Below are 21,519 nucleotides of genomic sequence, written 5' to 3' on the forward strand. Positions count from 1 at the left end.
TACCAGAGGTAATTGCACTTTACTTTCTGTTTAAGGTGCCTGTGAAAAATGTGCACACAGTAGCAGATTCTGCATGGAAATTGAACGGAAAAGAATTGCGTTTAATTTTAAACACAATTTTCCTTTCTATAGAGATCATAGTAGACGTTTTGTGTTAATAAGACTGGATATTTAATTTAGAAGATTGTTGAGAGTAGGCCATAGTGACATCATACTTGAGAATATAATATGGAAGTCTCACCTTTCAAATTTGTGGTGTGTGTCCTCGAACCTGTTTTCCTTTCCTGGCTTCTTTTCAGTCTTGTGTTGTGATACCAACATGAGCCAGTATGAATGACTTGGAAAAAGCTTAAGTAATGTGCCGATTCTACTGATGGGCTTAGATGCCATTAAGAGTATCTATCCCACACCGAATGTGCCAGGTATTTAACTGGGGACTGGTACTAATTTCAGAGCTAATACTGAGCTGTTCCACATCAATGCTTTCAGCAGGTGGCTTGAACTGACAGTGTAAAGAAAAAAGTGAGAGAAAATTACCATTGTACTTTAGAATTTCTCTGATTGAATTGACTGATTATACTGTCAAAGGAGCATTGGGAAGCTGGCAGGGTTATGGGAAGTGAAGAAATGACAATTCTTTTAGAAAGAGCTTGTCTGTTTTTGCACAGCCAAATATTCCAAAATGATAATAAGCTTTGATATGAGGTTTGAATTCAGTACTTGTGAAAGTCCATGTGTTCCCTGATCTGCTTTTTAAAGCTTGCATGTTGTGTAAGGGGGGCCAATGGTTTTCTTATTACTACTTTCTCTTATAAGGTAAAATATTAGAATACTTGTTTATTTTTTTTATTTTTATTTTTTTAGAATACTTGTTTAAGTTCCATCAGAAAACGTTCGACTTTTTATATTGGCAAAAGAATTTTATGAAGATTACATTTTTGTTAAGTTTTACTTTTTGGAAGATGGAATGGAAAAAACTGTCAAGTGACTCAAGATGAAAACTGTTTTATGTAATCAGTCTTGTATGCTGTTCTTAAATAGATCTTCTGTTTGAAAATAAATTCTTATCAGTCACAAATATTCCCGGTTGTCTCTTAAGCTCACGTATATTTTAAAATTTAAATATTGAATAAATATTATTTAAATGGATAATTAAAAAATTAGAAATGGTACCATGGTTGCTACTAATGGAATAATAATAGTACCTAGTCTATTGAATAGTTGCCACATACCGGATATTTGACTATATGCTTTATGTTTCCCTTAACCTTCATAATAACTGTGTAAAGTAATTTCCCTTTTGTATCCCCATTTTACTAATGAGTAAATCAAGGCACAGAGAGGTTGAGTAACTTGCTGGATAACCAGAGCTGGTAAAACAGGATGCTGACTCTCAGAGCCCTAGTGCTCATTCTCTGTTATACAACAGACTAGGGGAACTGGTTACACTTGACTTCTTTTTTTTTTTTTTTTTTTTTTTCTTTTTCTTTTTTTTTTCTGTCAATGTACTGATTGCTTTCTGTACTGGCGACAGGAAATTAATAAAATAATTTCCCTTTTCATGGTTATCCTATTATGAATTTAATAGAACTTTTGATACAGAGTTGTGAGAATTCTTAAGGGAATGGTTTAAAATATGGATAGAAATGTATTGAAGTGTTCTGTAAGAAAATATAAGAGACAAATTTAGTGAAGGATAAGTTAGGTTTGGGATGAAAAAAAATCCATCAAGATAAATGGGCCAGCATTCATCATTTATTCAACAAATACTTATTGTACTGGGTGCCAAGCATTGGGCTTGGCCTATAGGAAAGCACTGGGTGATTTATTTTTGTTGGGTTGACTCCCTGGTGGGATTATTCACAAACAACCTTTGGATGCAAATACGAAGCTTTAATTGCAGAAAAGAAGGGTTAAAGTCTTTCTGGGTGGACCATGGTATTCGAGTTTTGTTTCATTGCATAATCTAGTAGGCGATCCTCGTATTCTCATTATTCTGATGCAGTGTAACAAACCAGCAGGAAACTGCATTCCATGGGATTTCTATGGGGACTACAGAGAATTCATTCCAATGCTTACAGAGCAGCCGCTTGTAGCTTAAAGTAGCTCCAGGGCTAATGTGAGGAGCTGTGCAGCTCTACTTGCTACTGAACTGTAAAACTGAAAGCATGTGTAGTGTAAATAAAACAATGTTAGTAGAATTGCTTCTAATCTGGAGGCCTTATCAGAGCATTGGTTGGCAATTTGTTACTGTTGAATAGGGCAGGGGGAGAGGCAGGGAGTTTGAAATATTATACCGTGCTGAAAATGTGAATATCTGTTTCTTAACTTGGCTTAAAACTTATTCCATTTAATTGTTTTGTATTTCAATTGGAGGTAAATTTGAAAGAAAAGAGAAAATGCTTTTCAATCCCCCAACCTCTCACTCCAATACTAAGTAACTGCCAAGCAGAGTGACACTCTCAGTAACAAACTGTCTCAGCCTAGCCTGATAGGAGATAAAGAAATCCATATTCTGGGATATATTTGATTTCTATATTCTGTCTGTTTCAAATGAGCACCTAGCTTCACCCGTCCCCCAAAGTGCGGTTAGCAGTGTCTCATTTTTGTTAATAGGAGACTTTTCCAATCTTCTTTAGCCATGTGATCTATTTGGTAGTTGATGTGCCTGGGCACCCTCCCTAGCAGGACTGCTGGGGTCCTCCTAGAGCACCTCTCACACTTCTCCCACCACAACCTGGGCTACAGCACTGCCGGTCTGCAAAGCCTTCCACCTGTGAATCTCACAGCTCCCCCATCCTCCAACTTGATTTAATCCTCTGCTATCATTCTCCATGATGTTGAGTCAAGGAGCCACATGTCGTCATTTTGCCCTGGGTTCTACAGATCGTGTAGCAATCCCTTTGCTCTGTAAACCTCCTCCTGCAGAGAATGGCTCTGGTTCCTCAGTAGACCTGAGTATCTCTTCCCTTTGTGTATATCTCAGTTATAACCTCATTTATACCCTGCCTTGAACTCATGGTGTGCACCTCTGTCTCCTTCCATACAGTGGGATCTCAGAGGGAGGCAGGCACCCTCCAAGAATCTTTGTATTCTTCTCCCTCCATATCCTAGCCCAGTGGCTTTCAGTGCTCCATAAATGCTTGTTGAATTGAAGTGAATTAAATAATTTGCCCTTTTATCTGAAAGAGTAAGGAAATTTACATTTAATATAAGGCCCCTTTGATAGACATATTGCCTTCATTTCAGTTCTCTTCTGATGCAGAATTATGGTGCTGGCTTCCATCAAATGGCAAATGTGATGAGATGGTACACATTTGATTCTGCCTCACTTATAAATTTGGGGTGGAGAAAATATAAATGAAATCATTTCACTAATTTTAAGACATTTAAAGAGTATGGAAATTGAGCTTTGGAGGAAAAGGTTAACTAAGGTTAAAGCGAATGCTTTTCATTTCGCTTAGCATATTACTAAGTGGAGATTTAAAGGCACTGCTCTCTTCTTAACCAAACTTTCCCATACTGCTCCTGGATTTCCTTTTAGTGTAATTTAAGCAAGATGTTGTCACAGTTTAAATCATTTTAATTTTGCATGTTTCATAGGTGCTATTTTCATTTAGGGAATACTTCATGATATATGGTTCTTTAAACTTCTGAGAGAAATAGAACCCACAATGCTTGTTGTCTGCATGGGTGGTGGAACCCTAACAGTTCAATAACCTGTCCATTAGGTACAAAAGAACGTAATTGGCGGTGCCACACACATTTTTAACAGAGGGGCCGCGATCACCTTTAGGCCTCTAGAGGTTCTGTAAGCTCTCTCAAACTGTAGGCAAAATGTACTTTGGGAGTGTTCAAATGTCCTTCTGGAGAGAGAGCTCCCAAAACATCTTCTCAAAGTGTTCAAGAGAAGTTAAGAACCAGGTAATTAGCAGGAATAGAAAATGGAATGAACATACGACATAGATATATATGCACATTACAAAGTTAAAAGATCCTCTGCTATATGCATGCTGAACATACATTTGTATTGTTGAAATCCGAAATCTCTGGGCTATAAAATGTATCCATTGAGTATCATACCATTATTTTTTTTTTGAAAATAGAATACTAATCTTTTAAGTATAGATGCATGTGTTTAGGTCTAAGTTTAGAGTTTGTGTCCAAATGAACTTTGGGTTCATTTTTAGTTGCAGTTTGTGAGCAATGTGACACTAAAAAGCAGAGAAATTAGGCAAAACACAATTCCTTTATCCTGCTACATGGTAATAAAAAAGAATCGCTAATTGCTACATTTGAAGGAAAACCACAACTTTTAGCCAGGGTTCTTCTTGAGTATGGGTAGTTTAAGACCATGCTTGTGGCATACCTGTGCAGGGAGTAAGATACTTTGCAATACTGAAAATTCCTGCTTAGAAGTAGGTGGAACAGCCCTGGTAAGATGCTACACCTTGGGAGGTGTGTCTGACCTAACCAAGCTTCACACACAGCCCCCGAGTGTCTTATACGTGTTTCAGGTGGGCTGGAGGTCAATGACCACCTCTCTTAGTTTTTGTGGCTTGCTTTTGTGTTTAGCGTTCTTTTCCTGTGTTTTCTGTTCTTGTTGATTGGTCAGTGTACATGCTGAGCACACTTAGAAGCAGCACAGCCTGTAAGATGGCTTGCAGAAACTCAGCTGAGATTGAAGTGTTCCTTTGGGACTTATCTGCCTCTAAAATATACAAATGTTGAAGTTGGGATGAACTCTTAAATCAGAAACTCTGTAGTAGTTGAAGTTCTCTTTGGTGCATTTTAGAGATCACTTACTGCGTGCAAAACACGCCTTGAGCCTTAAGGGCATTCAAAAATGAACAAGACAGGCCCTTGCCTTGAGGAACAGAGAGGGCCACCAGGGAAATAGGACACCAGGCATCAGACTGTGTGCACTCTCAGATGCAAGAGTCCAACCAAAACTCTTAGAAGTACATTCTTCCAATGACATGGGCCTCACCTGAGAGCAGAAACAGTGTGTAATTTCTAAGGATTATAAGTTTACTTGGAGTCATTTCTAAGGTGATCTCCCAATTTGTAAATAGCAGTCAACCTAAAGATCTTGCAACCCTGCAGGATGGAGGACTAGTGGCCTGACCCTTATTTTTCTGTTCTCTCTGTGCAGTTGTTTCTAGAGTCCCTGGGTGGAAACTAGCCAGTAGAAGAGGTGCTTTCTGTTGACTGCAGTCACCTCTGCTGGTCCCTTCCTTTGGATCTCTGTTCTCCCCCTACATACGTACCTGTACCCTATTACCCTCTTACAACCATTTATCTTTTTCTTCCTCTTGCTTGCCACCAATCATGATTTCCCTGTGGTAATCCTTAACTCTTAGGCAGTCTCAAGGTTTAAAAAAGTCAAAATGGGTCCTCCTCAAAGAGGGTTCAGAGAAATTTTTAACTTCTCATTGTGCTCTATGAACTGAAGATTCATTATAATCTGAGATGTCTCTCTTATAGGTTTCTGTTTGTTTTCCTTTTGGATCTCTTTTTTCTTTAAAATCATGCTTTCAAAGTTAAGTATAGTAACACTTCTAATCTACAATTGAAAACTAAAACTTTATGAGAGCATTTTGGGAGTTTTGTAGCCCTCTGGTGGAGTGTCAAGAGAATCCATAATGGAGATCTTTGATGACTTGGATTTTAACTATTTTCTATATGACTGAATAGTTCACTTAAAAATTGTTTTAGAACACTGTTTTATTTGAGGGCAGCCATTTTGTTCACAGATGTGTAGCTGAGTATCTCAACATTTATTTTTAATACTTAGATTTTTTTCGTTGACATGAGCAACTGTTTTATTTAGAATTAAGAATGGATAAAGTATTATAGTTTTTAAAAGAAATTGTGCCATGTTTTTCATTTTTGTAAGAATTTTTTTATGTGATTAATCGTAGAAATTTAAAATTGTGAGGATGATGAGTAAGACAGTCCTGGGCTATGAATACAGAAAGGCTGCCAGGTTTTGAGTGCTGTTTTGCATCTGTGTATGTAAATGAGCAGTCATAAGCCTTTGTATGAAAGCAGTTTGACATTGAGGAGAGCACTGAATTGAAGTCAGACCTGAGTTTTAGTCTCAATTCTCTTACTCTATAGATACATGATTCTAGAGAGGTCACAGCACCTATTTGGAAGATTATTCTTCACATTAGTGAAAGGTAGCATAAGTCATAACTTCTAAATATATCTTGTAGTTTTAAAGTTTGAGGATTTTTGATATCATTACAAACACTGGAAAGCCATGTTCTGTGGAATCTTTGGGGGGAAATGCATATTGAAGATAGTTCTTTTTTTTTTTTTTTTTTTTGAAGATAGTTCTTAAAATATGATTAGATAACATAATAAAAACAAAGCTTACTAGCATACTGAGAGTTAATTGGGGGTAGAATTCTTTTCATTTTTATATTTCTAATCTGACCTAACGTGGTTTATGGCAGACATTCAAAAACCAATGTTTGAATGAATGCAGAAAACAATTTCTAAAGGTCTCATCCAGAAATCGAAAATTGCATCCAGAATAGATTTAAGTGGAGTTAATGTTGTTTCAAGAAATGTCTACTTAAGTAAGTAAGTGTAAATAATTTTGTCAGCATAGACTATTTGCCTAAGCGGCCTTAGGTAATAGTTTAGGTCATAAGTATTCACTTACGTTTTCTTAAAGAAGGGAATCGATTACTAATAATGCAATTTTAGTAAGAGAAAAAAGAATATTTTCGTATCAGAAAAATATTTTTCTAAATGATATGGGGAGTTTTAATGCCTTCAAAATTGTTAGCTTTGATTTTTCTATAAACTGGACAAGAGATTAAGGAAAATAAATTAGGTTAATAATTTATAGCTGTTGTATTTTAAATAACTTCACATGTGTATGAAGCCATTCAAAAGTATTTCAGTTGTCTTGGACTTGGTAATTACTAGGTTGCATTTTATTTTTTCTCTTGAACAGTTACTCTTCAACTAGATTATAGCAAGTTAATTTTCATAATCATCATTTAGCAAGTTTTACGTGCCAAGTTGTGAGCTCCCAGATATTAGTTTAAAAAACAGTGAAGCCACTATAATATTAATGATAAATGGCATACATTTGAAACATTTAAAAATGATCATAGCCTTAAAGCCAAAATGAGCCAGAAAATATTAATGGTATAGGAACCATTTTATGTGGATCTGAATTATGTATAACAGAGAGAGATAGAAAGAGATAAATTGCATAATAAATCAAAGTTCACATGGTGTATTGTTTATTTAAAAAAACTACACAAACTTTCTGTTTATGCAGCATGTCGGCTATTTGAAAAAAAGATGAATAGTTCCAGATTCAGATTTATTCCAAGAATGAATATTTAGCACCCAATAGTGTCATACTGAATGTAGGAAAATAATTACAGTGTATGTTTTACCATGAAGAATTCTAGGAAAGCATTGACTTTTTATACTTTGAATGTGCTTTTATTCTCTGATCAATTTGTATCTTTTGTGTCTTTCTGATTTATAAAAGTCAGGTGTTTTAACCTTCCTTTCAAAAACTGTAGCAGTGATATTCAGAAGTGTGTGTAAGGTTATATTAAGACAACAATTAACAGGAAACATTTCTTGATAAATTTGTTTTATTAAAACATGATGATTTCAGAGCATTACAAACTTTGAGAGACACTATTTGATGAAAACACCTATAGTAATTACTTGCAGGATATACTGGTGACCAGAAAAAAATTTGGTTGACTTTCCTAATAATTTAAGATTCTAAATGGGTGCCAATATGAGGGGGATTTCAATGGTTTGTGTATTTTTTGTGGCGTCATTTACTGTAGAAATACTATGTTATTCTCTTTTTACGAGTTTACAACCAGTAAATTTAATTAATACTTTTATAAACAGCCATGGCATACTTCTGCCCTGATTTTGGCTAGTGTTCTTTGGGTTTCTATTTGCCATGAAGATGCAGGTGCTCTTAGCCATCAATATTTTATCCCATATATTATGCACCATTATGTGCTTAACCAAAAGAATCACAGAACTACTGTAACACTAGCTTAGAGTTCTAATATAGAACTTAAGCACTGCAGCATCTCATGGTTACAGGTGAAAAGAACCCTGGTGTGGTTATGACTATGGTGATTTCCCTCTCAAGCAAGAGGCATGTGTGCCAAATAACTTATTCCTGGAATGATTTTGAAAATGGTACCATAGATCATTTGTGCATACATTTCATTGATTCAACATTTATTGCCATGTAGTACCAAAGGAACTAGACAAATGGAATTATAAGTGTTCATATCTATCATCTCTCATCTTTCCATGTGGGTCTTGTAAGTCTGCTTCTGCTGATATCCTGACATGGCTGCTTACCATTCTGTCTAGGGGACCATCAACTTGTTTGTTGCTTACTTGATTTAGGAGTCTGTTGATCTCTATCAACTAGATCTTGACAGATAAAACAGAGGCTGAATGCAAGTTTCAGAAGTGAGGTAGGGAAAAGGTTAAAGCTTTTGACAAAGTGAGTGGAAACAAAGAAGAATGTCCCCAGTGAAGTGGAGATAAAGAGGGACTTAGAGACAGCTGAGAGAGCCATATGGAAGAACAGGGAGCTAGCAGTGGTGGTAGGATTTGATTGAATGTCACAGCTTCCTTGGAGAGGAGATACAAGGGGAGCATTGGACTATCATGGCCACAACCATTAAGCAACCTCATAGGGGCTGTTTATCCTTTCCCTGGCCATTCCTATTTGACTTATGAAGATTGATGTGGAAAAGGACATGACATAAACATTCAGGGAAAAGGATTGTCTTTGTAGATATTTCAGGTGTTGACATAGTCCTAGGATTATTGACGTCATTCTTTGATAGTTATATAAAAATTTTTATATCCAAGTATCAGTGAGAACACTGTAATTGAGCTGATATGTTTGACAGATATTGTCTTAATTTAATGTAGATAGCAAAGGCAAAATGCTTGTATCAGATTATGCCAAAAAAATTTCTAACAAAAGTTCTTGTTAAGAATTTGAAATATTTCCATCAGATATTTGCTGCCTAAACTTTTAGAGCTTATGGAGTTACTGTTTTGTTTATTCCTGAAAATCATGTCATTTAAAAAAACCTTGTTTATACAAAAAACTGTTGTTCATTTTTTTAAGCATTATACTGACCAAATTAAAAACTGAAGTTTGACCATTCAGAGACTCCCCCTCTCCTTAGGAAGCATGTCTACTTGATTCCATGAGAAACAAAATAAAATGGAAGAGATGTTTAAATGCTTTTTATTCATAGTGTTAAAAATGGTTAGAGGAAGAAGTCACATTTTTCTTTAACACAGTGTAACAAGTAATTAACTTTTTGGCGTAGTGATAAATCTGCTTCTCTAAGAAGGTGTTTTGTGTTTTAGTAAGTAGCAATACATGCTAGTATATTCATTTTATTGAATAGTTGAGTAAAAAAACAAGTGAATTTAATTCATAAGGTATTGCCTTGGGCTTATTGAGATTTTACTACAACATCCCAATGGGATGGCATCACATTCCCCAGAGTATTATTTAAAAAAATAGCAATAAAGCCTGTTAAAGTATCCTATTTGTGAAGTGTTACCATCTTTAATCTATTCAGTCTCTAAAATATACTTAAAAATAAGTTTTTTGTAATCATGAATCAGTAATAATGGAATATGATTTTTAAAATAAATCAAAGGTTACCTAGAGACACTACTTAAAAATTTCTTGCCATCATGTATTCATTTATTTATTCACGAATTTGCTCATTTGTTGATTTTATTGCTTATCTGTTCTATTTTTAGAGAGAATAGATACAGGTCTTAATATTATCTATCTATGCAGATAGAAACTTATCAACTCAGTTGTGATTTATGTACTATTAGTGAAGACAAATGATGCCTACAGAGCAAATTATGCCAAACAACAACAAAAGAGTATTCCTAGCGAGATTTCCTCAACTTGTGTGTCATTTATGTAACATATGTAATTTTACTTTATTTATTTATTTATTTATTTTTAAATTTTATTTATTTATTCATGAGAGACACACGGAGAGAGAGGCACAGACACAGGCAGAGGGAGAAGCAGGCTCCATGCAGGGAGCCTGACGTGGGACTCAATCCCAGGTCTCCAGGATCATGCCCTGGGCTGAAGGCGGCGCTAAACCGCTGAGCCACCTGGGCTGCCCTGTAATTTTACTTTAAATTGTAGGTTTCTCCATAACAACAGATTTACTTTAAAATTAATATGGAAAATGAAAAGTATTAAAAAATAGAATAGCATGTGTACTGTTACTATAAATGATGTAAAATTATTGATTAAATAATTGTAATACTGGCTCAACAACAGATATATAGCATTTTTAAAAATATTCATTTATTTACTTTTAGAAAGAGCACACATGAGGAAGTGTGCACAAATGGGAGGAAGGGGCAGAGAATCCTCAAGTAGACTCCCCCCTGAGTGTGGAGCCCAAAGTGGGGCTCGATTACAGGACCCTGAGATCGTGACCTGAGCCAAAATCAATACTTAACCAACTGAGCCACCCAGGTGTCTCTTACCTTATAATTTTTAAAAATTGTAGAATATTTTAGTCATTTTAGTCATATTTAAGTGTACAACCCTGACATTAATTAAATTCAGTGTTGTGCAACCATAACCACTATTTTCAAAACTTTGTCATACATCCAAGTTGAAACTCTGTATCCATTAGGCAGTAACTTACCACTTCCTCTCTTTCTTTATCCCGTGGTAACCTCTAAGCTATTTTTTGTCTCTATGAATTAGTTTCTTCTATATATTTTGTACATAGAATCATATAATACTTGTTCTTTTGTGTCTGGCTTATTTAACTTAGCATAATGTTTATAAGGTACACTCAGGTTGTAGCATGTATCAAAAGTCATTGCTTTTATGGCTGACTTTTCACACTATATGTATATACCACATTTTGTTTATTCATTTATCTATTGATAGATACTTGGGTTGTTTCCAGCTTTTAGCTATTGTGAATAATGCTGAAGTGAACATTTGTATACAAGTATCTGTTTGAGTCCCTGTTTTTAATTTCTTTGGGTATAGATTTTGGAGTGGAATTGCTGGGTCATATGGTAATTCTATTTTAAGTTTTTGGGGAACTGCCCAACTGTTTTCCACAGCAGATCTGAATGTGTGAGGCTTCCAGTTTCTTTATGTCCTCACCAACATTTTTTTATTCCTTTTTTAAATTACAGCCATTTTACTGAGTGTGGAATGACATCACATTGTGGTTTGAATTTACATTTCCCTGTTGTAGTTCCCGAAGATTAATGATCTTAAGCATCTTTTCATGAGCTTATTCGCTATTTGTGTATCTTTTTTATAGAAATGTCTAAGTTATTTGCCCATTTTTAAATTGGATTGTCTTTTGTTGTTTTCTTTGTATATTCTGCCTATTAAACCCTTATTAGATAAGTGAGTCACAAATATTTTCTTCCATCCAGTAGGTGTTTCTTTCAGTTTCATGACCATGTCCTATAATGCCCAGATGTCTTGAAACTTGAAGTCCAGTTTATCTATATTTTATTTTATTGCTCTACTTTTAGTGTCATATCTAAGAATCCATCACCAAATCCAAGGTCATAAAAATTTCCTGTTTTCTTCTGATAGTTTTATAGTTTCAGCTCTGTATTTAGGAGTTGATTCACTTTGAGTTTATTTTTGCATATGGTGTGGTGAAGGAATCCAACTCTATATTCTTTTGCATTTGGAAATCCAGTTACACTAGCACCATTTGTTGAAGACACAATTCATCCCTCATTAAATGGAATTGGTATCTTCTCAAAAATCACCTGGTCATAGATAGCCCTATTTCTGGGCTCTCAGTTCTGTTCTGTTGCTGTACATGTCTTTCATTTTACAAATGCCACACTGTTTTGATTCCTGTCACTTTGTCCTAAGTTTTAAAACCAGGGAGTGTGAGTCCTCTGACTTTGTTGACTTTGTTATCTTTTCCAAGACTGTTTTCACTCTTCTGTGCTCCTTGGCATTCCATATGAATTTCAGGATTGGATTTTCCGTTTCTTCAAAAGAAGCTGTTGGAATTTTGATAGGGATATCAAAATGTTGACAACAATATTAAGTCTTCCAATTCATGAACATGGTATGTCTTTCCATCTATCTATCTAGCTGACTTTATTTTTAGAACAGTTTTAAGTTCACAGCACTGCTGAGCAAAAGATAAAGAACTTTCCCATATATTCCCTGCCTCAACATCCATATATCTTTTGATAGAATTTAAGTTCCTCTTTAATTTCTTTCAGCAGTGCTTTGTGGTTTCATATATAAATTTGTAAGCTCCTTCATTACATTTATTAGTGGGTGTTTTATTCTTGTAGATCCTGCTGTAAATGGAGTTGCTTTTCCTAATTTCCTAAACATATTGATTTTTGTATGTTGATCTTTTAACCTGGAACTTTGCTGAATTAATTTATTAGCTCTAATCGCTTTCTTGTGAATTCCTTGAGGTTTTCTATTTACAGATAGTTTTACTTCTTCCTTTTCAATTTGTTGCCTTTTCTTTCTTTTTCTTGTTTAATTACTCTATCATGAAATTTCAGAACATTATTGAGTAGCAGTGGTGAAAGTAGGTGTCCTTGTTATGTTCCTAATCTTATGGGAGAAAGCTTTCTCTTTCTGAGAAAGAGAATGGATAAATGGTATTTATCCATTACATGTGATGTTAGCTGGGGTTTTTGTAAATGTCCTTTTTCATGTTGAGGAAGATTTCTTCTGTTGCTAGTTTTCTGAGTTTTTTTTTTTTTTATCATGAAAGGGTGTTAAATTTTGTCAAATGTGTCAATGGACACAGTCATGTGGGTCTTTTTTTCTGCTTTGTCCTCCTAATGTGGTACGTTATCATAATTCAGAGCTCTTGAAACATAGTAACTTTGAATTCCTGGAATGAATTCCACTTGGTTCTAGTATATAATCGTTTTAATATACTATTGGATATTTTACTAGAATTTTGTTGAGGATTGGCTAGATGAATTCTATTCATTGCCAGACTGGCATTCAGTATTTTCTCAGATGCCTCATTTGAGAAGGCATTTCTGTCAAAGAAATAATAGAATTTCTGAGTCTTACCTATTTGAATGAGTCAAAATAATTTTTTTTGCTTAAAATTTTATAACTGTCCTTTGCATTATAAGGTTGGAGATACTTACGGAGTGTCTATTCAGTGGCATGCAATAAGCTAAAATGTTATATGTTATTTCATTTAAAAGATGACAATGAGCAGTATTCTCATTTAACAATAAGGACATGGAAACCTGGAGCCAGTAAATAGGAAAACAAGGAACTCTAGCTTTGTTAGCCCTTCTTAGTCCTTGTTTTTAGTCCTTAACCCCTGACTCTTAATGCTACATTATTATGTTTGACCTGAGATACGAGTCTGTTGACAACACTGCAAAGAAAGAATAATAGTGCCTATAACTAAAGAGTACCCATATCATGGGTTTATTTCCATTTCCTATTTTTCCTAGTTCAGAGCTCTTCAGACATAGTAAAAACAACATATAACATAAATTCCTGGAACCCGAGTAATTAGAGTGCTGTATTCTAATGCTATAGATGAGTGGATTAATTAATAGGAAAAATAATAAAGGAAATCCAAGAATGGCATGAACAAAATCTTTATACATCTAAATGCACATGAATCAGTCTTCATCATTTCCAAACATTTAGGCATTTTGGAGGACAAAGATTTCTCAGTAAAACAACATGATTTTTCTAGTAAATGTTGTGGCATAACAGGTGTGTTGGCTAGTGATAAGATAATCTGCCAAGGAACAAATAAATAATTGCACATGAATCCCAGGAAGATGTTAGCCCTGGGGTATATTTGAATGTGATTTTTAAAATGGCATTCTATTTTTTTCTCAGCCTCAGAAATAGCTGAATATACTTTTACCTTGAATGGTGAGGTTGATGCTATTTTTCACGAATATATTTTATTTTTAATGTTTTAAAATATTATTGTGTAATATATCATGAGTTCACTTCCCTCCTCCCTACTACCCCAGCCCTTTTACCTAGATAATATTAAAAATGTTTTTGGTCATGTCTCCATGAAGAAGTCTTACCAGGTTTTTCAAGCCGTGGTTAGCCACTCCGAAATCCTTCCAAAGCTCCTATTTTTGATTGTGGCACTATTTGTAATTTTCTGTTTACTTATCATCTCATGAAGACCATAAGTCCATTCAGAGCAGAGAATGAATTTTGTGTAACAGTGTAACTTGGGCATGTTCTTCAATGGCTGGCACTTAGGAAATGCTTACTATTAAAAAAAAAAAAAGCGAAGAAATGATTTGTATTTTTTTTTCATGTGGTTCAAACTGTTTCAGTCTACCCCACCTCTAACAATTGCTATTTTCATGTGCTTCAAACTGTTTCAATTTACCCCACCTCTAACAATTGCTATTATTAACTCGAGAAAGTGACTGTTCTCTGACAAACTTTGCTACCTCTGGCAGTTGGTAAATAAGTCTTAGGAGGATAAGGGTGCTTCATTTATATACCTGAATGCATTATATTTTCAAAGAAAAATTATATGTACCTAGTTTTTCCATGTCACTGACAATTAAGAAAGGAGGGTATGAGGTAGTTGGATTGTGACATCTGCCACCACATTGATCATCAGGGTCTTGTTCACTGCATTTTTCACCTTCTCCCCCAAGGTTTCTGAAATAATAAACTTGGTTACAGAGCAACCACGTAGAGGGTACCTGTCTCTCGGCATTGGACGTAATTCTTTTCTTACTGTAATAGTCAAATTATGCTTACTAAACATTGGCAAAGTTAGTCAGCCTGCATAAGAACATTTTCTTAATGCAATGACCTACTAGCACTAGTGGCTTGGAAGTCCTGAGTTTGAGGTTGCTGAGGCACTACTCTTTTATATGTGATTTTGGATAAAGTATCTGAAAAAATCTGAAACAAGCTAATTTTCATTATTTATTTTTAAGAATCATTTATTTTGGAGGAGGGGCAGAGAGAGAGGGTCCATGAGCAGACTGCCTGCTGAGTGCAGAGCTCCACATGGGGTATGGAGCCCCCGCCCAACACTGAGATCATGACCTGAGCTGAAATCAAGAGTTGGATGCTAAAAAAAAAAAAAAAAAAAAAAAGTTGGATGCTGAAGGAACTGAGCCACCCAGGTGCCCCTTGATTTTCATTTTAGACTACATTGAGGTCTAAGGTAGAAAACTCACTTGAAATCATATACTTCTTTTCTTCTCTGTGCCTATATCACTTCTACTCTGATCATATGCAGGTTTTGGATGATACCTTTTTTCCTTAAAAAAGAGACAAATCAGGCAAGCATATAAATCAAGATATCAAGTAATAAATACACTGAGTCAAATTTGAATGTTAAAAGAATGCATGAGTGGCACCAGTTGGGGCCTAAATTTGCGTTGAGTGGTGGAAACAGTTTACATTACTCAAACATCCTAGAAGAAATGCCCTTTACATGAGTAATGTCAAAGTAAACAGATATACTGGCAAGAACACAGATGTATGAGGTGAAGGAATAGTAATTTCAAAAATATATTATTTTTAATTTCAAAATGGGTTATTGCCATTCAGAAGTGATATTCAAAAGATGTACCAATGGAGTGTCCTTGCCAAGAATGCAGCAGAATGTCGGCTGTTGCCAGAATAGCTTCCCAGAGGTCCACAAAGGTGTTGTACTTGGTGAACTCAGGGATGAAGTTTTTTTTTTTTTTTTAAGATTTTATTTATTTCTTCATGAGAGACACAGAGAGAGAGAGAGAGAGAGAGAGAGAGAGAGGGAGAGAGAGAGGCAGAGACACAGGCAGAGGGAGAAACAGGCTCCCTGTAGGGAGCCCCAGCAGCCTTGATCCCAGGTCTCCAGGATTACACCCTGGGCTGAAGGCGGCGCTAAACCGCTGAGCCAACCGGGCTTCCCAGGGATGAAGTTAATTAAAATATTTTTTAATAAGTTACATCTTTTTACTCTCCTTTCACATTCTCTAATAATGCTGACTAGTAAAGATATCTTTGGAAAGGAGGAAGAGGAAGCCTTGTTTGAAATTTATTCTATGCAGTTGGGAGATAGGAAGGTATCAGATTTTAATAAATTACACATTTAAATAAAATTTTCCTATACAAACAGGCAAGTTAGCTATACTGGATATTATGTGCATGAAGCGTCAGTTTTCCCAATGCACCGTAACTGTCTTTTCTAGTAGCTGAACTGTGGCTTTGTTTTTGTTTTTGTTTTTGTTTTTGTTTTTTTTTAAGATTTTATTTATTCATGAGAGACAGACTGAGACAGAAAGGCAGAGACACAGGCAGAGGGAGAAGCGGGCTTCATGCAGGGAGCCTGATGTGGGACTCGATCCCAGGACTCCAGGATCACACCCTGGGCCAAAGGCAGGAGTGCTAAACCGCTGAGCCACCCAGGGATCCCTGAACTGTGGCTTTGTAGGAGACACTGACATGCGGCTCTTCTATGGTCACTTTCAGTCTGCCTTCTTGGGACTCCATGCTGGTCTCAAAACCAAAAAAACAAACCCTGCTGGATTTGGTTTGTGGCCAGCTGCTGATAACCTATAATAAATCACCACGAATCACTTAGAGGAAGCTAGAGAAAAATGGGAAAAGCAGTAAGATGCTAAAGGAACATTTTGAGGCCTAAAAATGGGCCAATGTTTAATATAGTTTCAGATATCAAGGAACAGCATGATTTGACATCAACTCCACTGGAAGGTGAACACCCCCAAAACTGTCTCAGTGATGCTCCAAAGCACAGTGCAGTGTGACTGCATGGAGAGGGTCCATGAGCAGAAGAGAACGTTGGTGTAGCCTATGTTTTCTTAGATTTGATTCCATATCATTTCCTGGATACTTTAATAGGCACATTTAAGTGGGCAGAAATTATTGGAAATCAGAATAAAAGGAAGGAAGAAAAAGATGAAAATGGCTGAATATTTGGTGGAAATTCATTGGCTGGAATGAAGATGACAACTGAAGGAAAAATCAAAACCTGAATATTTTGAAAAACAATCAGAAAAAATTAAAATACGTAAGTAGAACAAAGGTCATTAGGTGAATGAATTTGTGCTAATTCAAGATTGAAAGGATTTGGGGAAAGAGAATATTGATGGTTTTGGCCACTTTTTAAAAAGTCTTATGAGAACTTGATTAAGAAAAACCAGATGTGGCTGAATTGTGAGTGACTGAACATAACTGACAGGTGTCATTAGTAAGTAGGTGAAACTACCTGGGATTTGTGTGATCTTCATTCACAAGGCCATTTATCTTTGTAGTTAATCCTTATAGATAATGAGAATAGACATATTCTCAATGTAACTAATGACCTTCATGTTTTAACCCTTCAAGAAGGGACAGGGTAGGGGTGAGTGAAACGTTTCATCTAATTCTGTAGTGCTACTAGATTGGAGCTGGAGATATGATCATATGGATATAGAATTGATGCGGGAAGCTCTGTGGCCTGATCACCAGGTATGTCATGAAATATGGGAATGTTTTCACATGTATCCCATATTTTGCCACCACTGTAATGTCATGAGGAGTCGCTAGACTACTCTCCAGGAAAAGACGATTTGATGTTACACCCTCAGTCTTTGAGCTGGCTTCACATGGCACTTAAACAAGGAAGGAAGGTAGCATTGGAACAGGTGGTCATTTCAAATTGGACAGTTGGGAAACCAGATAAGATGAATCTAAAATTCTGAATCTAAACTTAAAGATTACAAGGTCATTAGTATGAATGTAGATAAGTAGTGGAAATATTACACAGTCGTGTGTATTTGTGGAAGCATAAAAGAATGGGAAGGCAGGTGGTGGAAGGAACTTTTACAGAGTTACATGAATATTAAAATCATCTGTGATAAGGATTGAGCACTCAGAGGAAAAAGGGAGGTCAGATATTCAGGTTGTATAGATTCAAATGTGAAGAACAGACATAAAATAGGAAAAGAGAATATCTAAATCTTGCATAATGAGATAATGGGACAGAAAGTCCTTCCCATGTTATAATTTACTGTCTTTGATTCAAAAAGAATGTTGCCATGATTTCATATTTCTATAGTATAACTTTAAGAGAATTGTTAATGTAATTTCAGTTTTATCTTTTAAACATTGAGTAGTTTGGGAGGTTATGCTCAATAATGCTTTTATGTTGCCTAATTGGTAATGTGTTAAAATTTTTATTTAATATCAGTGAAGAAAAAATTAAAATTAAATGCCTGCTATAAAATGTGATTAGTGATTCAAGTGACCAAATTCAAAAGCCTCTTGTCTGGGTTCGTACGTATCTGTCTATAGTCCTCCTCCGTAGCAAGTATGCCCCTTCTACTTGTGGTTAGCCAGTATTTAGTGAATATAAATGGCAAGCAGATGACCTTCCAGAGATTATTTTTTATCTGGAGTCATTGCTTCTCACTGCTTTGATACATGTGCAGACAGGTGTACAATGTTCTTCCCATGTCTCTCTTGCTCTCTTATTCTACCTTGGCTTCCATACATATACAATGGCTTTTCTCCCATTAATATAGTACATTATTTAACTGTAAGAACTTTATTTTTGAGATCTTCCTCCCTGCCTCCCACACCTCATATAGGTATGTATGTAGAGCATTCTATAGGTAATCAATAAGTGATTGATGAGTAAAAAATTGATTGAATGAATAAATCACATGGACCCTTTAGAAGATGGCAATTGTGTGTATGAGGTTTAAATTTCAATTTTACTAACTGAAGGTGGTATGGTTTTAATAAAAAATACATTTTAATATTTTCCTGGTTGTCTTTTCATAGTAGCAAATATGTATTTTGAAATTTTCAGCACTTTTCTCTGGGGTACCCCTCTGCTGCCTTTGTTTTTTTCATACTATTTCTTCAGTTATATCAGATGAAGCAGTATCTCCTGCCGTAGTTTATGTTCTAGGTAGACTGTATCATTTTAATTTTCCTAGAAAGTGAGGTTGAATATTATAAAAAAACCAATGCAGCAGTAAGACACATAGACATGTAGCTGTATTCCTGGATAATAATTACCTTGTGTTACCAGTATAATTTGATTATTCTATTCATTTAATACTTCTTGCCCTTGTCTTTGATTATGCTAAGGATATAATCATCTTGGATGTATTTTCTTTTTCACTCTAGGTTTCAAACTCTTTATACTCAGTTTGGAATTGTCCACATGGGGATCTGGTCCTGTCCAATGGACATTTATAATTTCTCCTCTACTTGCCCACTAACATGTAAGTTGGCTGAAACCTATCCATCACTAAAGCAATCTCTCTTTATCTCATGTCCCCTTCTAGCAATTTTTTTCTTTCCTTTGTAGCCAACTTTCTCAAAACAACACATGGTAAAAGTTTTCACTTTTTAGTTGAAATCTCTTAGTTCCTGTTGTGTCCCATCCTTTACCTTCAGGGAAATTCTTCTAGCAGGGATCACTTAATTGTCAACATCCATTGATTGCTTTTATTCCTCATCTTTTTTTTTTTTTTTTGGTGCTGAAACCCAGGATATTCCTCATCTTTTGATTATGGGGACAAGTCCCTTCTTTCAGAAAATCTCTCTTCTTTTGACAGTAACATTTTCTCGGAGTAGCTGCTTTTAGGATTCCTTTTCCTCCTACATTCTTTTGTCTTTTGATGAACTTTGGAAATTAACTCCTTTTACTTTTTCCTGTCTCCCATTGTGCCAGCTCATCTAACCTCTGGACTTTAAGACTCTTCTGTCCCCCTACTCTTCTCCGTGACATCTGCCTATGCCAGGTTCAGGTCCACATGATCTCCTAGCCAAAAGCTCCATAGTGTTCTGATTGTTCCAGCCCCCACACTTCCCTGGAAATCCTGTCATGGAACTCTTGATTGAATGCAGGGTGCTCTTCCTAATGTGTACCAAAATCACATCTCTCCATTTTGTTTGCATGTAATTGTCTGCATATAAAGTCTGAAATCCTTGTGTGAGCTCTGAGGAGTCCCATGGTCTGAGCCTTTCTGAACTCTCCAACCACATAGTTTGTCTTCTTTCAGCTTCAAATCATATTTATGTGCTCCATAACTTGCCATACTGGTTTAGGTCTTATTTTCCTCATCATGATCTGTGTTCCATTATATCCAACTTAATGTGATCACTATCCCTGAAACCTCTCATTTTTAATGACTTTTCTGAAGGACTCCTTATCCAGTGAAACTGTAGAATTGGCCACTATCTTCTTTGTAGCTTCAGTACTCTGAACTGGACCTCCTCTCTCAAAGCTTTTATCCTCTGGTCAGGAACACAGTCAAACAAGCAGTTTGAACCTAGTGTAATTGATACTCTGATTGGGAAGAAAAGGGTGCCATACATAGCATGTTAGAAAGATGCTTGACTCTAACCTCCAGAGGAAGTGACTGCTGAGGAGAGATGTGAATGATGAGTAGGTCTTCTCCAGGATAGGGATGAGAGGTGAAGGGAAATGTTTCCAGGTATGAGAGGTCCTGGAATGTGGAATGACAGAGGAGATGGCCCGTCTTCTACAGTGGAATGAAATGCAGGGTGTGGCAAAGGGAGACAACAGAAATGGTTCATACAAGGTCTTTAAAACACATTGATGAATTTGGAGCTTATGCTCATGGCTATGGGGAACCATGTAAGTTTGAGTAGAAGAGAGATCTGAACAGATTACACTGTAGAAAGATCTCTCATACCGTAGTGTCAAGATAAGCTTGCAAAGGCAGCTGGTGAAAGCAGACCACAGCAGGAGTTAGGAGGTTATTGACGGTAGTTCAGGAAAGGGGATGGGACAGCTTAGAGTAGGTGGTGGTAAATATGGGTAGAAATATATTGATTGTAGAAATTCTTAGGGATAAGTGAATTTTAACTGCCCAGATATCTGAGAAGGTTGGAGAAAGAAGAAATAAAGGATGCTACTCAGTATTTTGATGTGGCCAATGGGTGGTACCATTTAATAATATACCTCATTAGGGAAAGTCAAGCTGGCATGGGAAGATGATCTCAGTTTAGTGTTTCAGGTTCCCGTGTGACATGGAAATAGAAAAGGTTAGCAAGCAGCCTGAACCCTAAAAGACCAGATCACCTGTCCTTTTCCTTTTATTGGACTGTAATATATTTTTAATGTGTCTGAGCCATTCTTCAAGCTCTATGACTATTACACAGTTAGTTTTCAAGAACTATTTGAATGAATGAATTGGAAATGCTCTCTAGGTGGATCTTCCTTATATCTCCTTTTCTCTGTATTTAGAACTTTTAGCCAATCAAGATTATCTTGTTAGCCTTTTCAGGATTCTTGTCATGAGTACTTTGGTATCACAGAAGAACTGGAAACAGTACAATGTAAAATATCAGAGATAAATATAAGCACTGTTTTCCTCCTCAGAGTTTATAAACACACCTTTTCTGATTCCATGTTAGTACTGTTATCTGCTATTTTCTCCATGAGGTTGAAGTTGTTGGGTGAC

General features: G+C 35.9%; 1 protein-coding gene and 1 long non-coding RNA gene across 7 annotated transcripts in view; one reads left to right on the forward strand and one right to left on the reverse strand.

The window, feature by feature from the left end:
* NPAS3 (neuronal PAS domain protein 3) overlaps window positions 1-21,519 on the forward strand; it is an 839,616-nt gene that overhangs the window by 206,744 nt on the left and 611,353 nt on the right. The gene's annotated exons all lie outside the window — the stretch shown is intronic.
* LOC140639798 (uncharacterized) lies at window positions 13,677-14,748 on the reverse strand. The gene is made up of 3 exons (XR_012036429.1): window positions 14,610-14,748; window positions 14,137-14,330; window positions 13,677-13,832 (listed from the first exon to the last, which is right to left on the reverse strand). It is a non-coding gene; the product is annotated as an uncharacterized lncRNA (long non-coding RNA).

Source organism: Canis lupus, chromosome 9, assembly GCF_048164855.1.
Source record: "Canis lupus baileyi chromosome 9, mCanLup2.hap1, whole genome shotgun sequence".
NCBI classification, from domain to species: domain Eukaryota; kingdom Metazoa; phylum Chordata; class Mammalia; order Carnivora; family Canidae; genus Canis; species Canis lupus.